This window comes from Montipora foliosa, chromosome 9 (assembly GCF_036669935.1).
Source record: "Montipora foliosa isolate CH-2021 chromosome 9, ASM3666993v2, whole genome shotgun sequence".
Classification (NCBI taxonomy): domain Eukaryota; kingdom Metazoa; phylum Cnidaria; class Anthozoa; order Scleractinia; family Acroporidae; genus Montipora; species Montipora foliosa.
The window spans coordinates 17,554,012-17,556,511 of NC_090877.1; the positions used below are offsets into that span (position 1 = coordinate 17,554,012).

Below are 2,500 nucleotides of genomic sequence, written 5' to 3' on the forward strand. Positions count from 1 at the left end.
TGAGCGCTATGTACAGGTTTGGAAAGAAAATGTCCAAATTAACTTGACCTCAGGTGATCAGAGTCAAATTTGGAATAAGGAGAATAATTAAATTTAGCAATGATCAGATGATTTTAAGTTTACAGTACACCGATCTTACCCACACTTCTACTGAGATATGGAGCTTATAAATGCTAAAATAAGCTGTAAATGAAGAAATAAACTTACCTCTACGTACAGTTGTCCTCGTATTTTCTGCGCAATTGGAGGGCAAACTGTGCCCATTTTAGCCTGGTTTGTGGCTTTCGAATTTTTACGATGACGTTTGTTGTCATTTCCACTCATAAAGAGAAGAGATGCTGGTGACTAGCGGCGATCTCGTCCCACAAATTGCTATCGCATCAGAAAGCAACTGTCCAAATCGCCATAAAAATACCACAGCCTCTTAAGGCTGTGGTGTTTTTATGGCCAGATAAATTTCCTATCACATCAACTCCACTCCGGGACGACACAGCGAGTTTTGGCGGATAAATTCAAAATAGCGTTCGGCTTTCTATAATCTTCCCATGCGTTCAGCTAGATGTGTGGCTACGGCTGTTATAGCTTGATGGCGATCATACTACATTTTGCACTCTGACTGGCCAAGAGTTTCAAATTGTCCAATGAGAGTGCAAAATGTATACGTTAAAATACAGTTACTCGCGGCGGGTATCGAAACCTCCTTACTTCAGCACCGTCGGTGACCGTTCTCAGTATTGCTTATAAGAATATACGACGCTCCAAGCTACTGTGCTATGGGAGCTATGCCGGCTACATGTTGAGTGGACTGTCAACGAACCACGTGGTAGCCTCCCGTGTGCCCTTCAATTGTTTGATTTGCTTCAACGAACCTGTGTTTCATATTCCATGGGATTTCTTTAGTTTTTTTCATATATATTAAAGAACGAAGATTTTAGTATAAAGATTTTGACATTTATTATTCCAATTTTTAAGAACGTATAGTTTTCATGGTCAAGTATCTCTCTCTCAATCATCTCTCCTACTTGATTAAGTTTATCGTACATGCACTATCTGGCTGTTTCTGAATTTCACACAGAGTTTGTTTCATTTGTTAGCCTTATTTTGGCGTTGAGAGTTTACTTTATGAATTTTTCCTCCTCATTTTACAGACTAACCCTAACTGTTGCCTACGATTTTTCCTCAACTCATTATCTACACACACAAAATTTCCCCCAAACTTCCTGCTGACTTGTGAATGTTTCAGTTAGTGGAGAGGAACCCTCTCTTGTAAGGAGGATTCTTTTGTCAACACCATTAAGGAAGCCACAAATGTTGCTAGTGAAACTGCTGCCATTACTTTTAAATAACCGCCTTTTGATCGTCCTTTCCCACACCCCTCATGATAGTAATTACAGTATAATAGTTTTGCAGCATCTCAGGATGAAAAAACCCGAAATGCCTCTCGCCCAAGCATGCCAGTCACATATGTTTTTTTTGAACGTTCCGTCAGCGGTTTTGCAGCGCGGAGCCCGGCTAGCTCAGTCGGTAGAGCATGAGACTCTTAATCTCAGGGTTGTGGGTTCGAGCCCCACGTTGGGCGGTGCACCTTTCATTTTTTGGCTGACTAACACTCTTGTGCCCTTCTTGCGGAAGTCATCAACTTTGCTTTTCGTATAGTAAAAACTTGAGGGAGTCACGGACTTTAGAATCTGACTTAAAAGCAAAAGTTGGAAAGCAAACAGACCTAGGGCAACAGAAGTAATAACGCTTGCAGTTTTTACTCAATTTCCACAAGTATTCGGATTTTGGTCTGCATTTTTACATGGAAGTTGGACTACGGTTGAAAGGTCCTCTGTTTGGTTTGGCTTTCTTGAACTACTGGCCCAATTAACGGAGTTTTACCTTAGTTTCGTTCGCGCCTCGGAAAAGTCATGACGTAAAGCGTTGCGGCTACAGCTAAAAAATTACCTTTTCGGAAGTTGAAGCCTACTACTTTAAGAAACGTGTCGGCTGTTTCCGCCCAGTCTTTGGCGAAATCGTAACGTGGCACAAGTCACACCACAGAAAGGACCTTCAGTTGAAGCTTTATGATACTAAAGGTACAAAAATGGACGACGATTGCCAGGAAATTGTCACAAGAGCTTAGTTAAAAGGAGATTTTGCTAATAAATTGATGAAAATTGTAGTGCTAGCTTTAAAAAGAGAACTCATGGGTCCGTGTACCTTCCAAGAATAACTTTTAAATCAAATTAAGATTGTTCCTCGAGGCTCTAACCGAAATGAGATGCTCTAAAACGCATCATTTTCAACTTTGTCTGGTGAGAAGGATTTGATCTCATTAAAACATTCCAATTTACAGAATTATGCACAACTACACAGATTGTCATAGAATTCAGATTTCAACAAACCTCATGGGATTTGAGCCCATGATCGCCAGTTTGCTCTTCCAGCGAGCCGTTTACATAAAAGTTAGAACAAGACACAAGCTGAAAAATTACAATATCCTATTACTAGAAAAATG

At 40.4% G+C, this 2,500-nt stretch overlaps 1 non-coding gene across 1 annotated transcript; it reads left to right on the forward strand.

Annotated features, from left to right (window-relative positions):
- The first annotated feature begins 1,506 nt into the window (after window positions 1-1,506).
- Window positions 1,507-1,579, forward strand: Trnak-cuu (transfer RNA lysine (anticodon CUU)). Its single transcript has one exon. It is a non-coding gene; the product is annotated as a tRNA-Lys (tRNA).
- The last annotated feature ends 921 nt before the right edge of the window (window positions 1,580-2,500 follow it).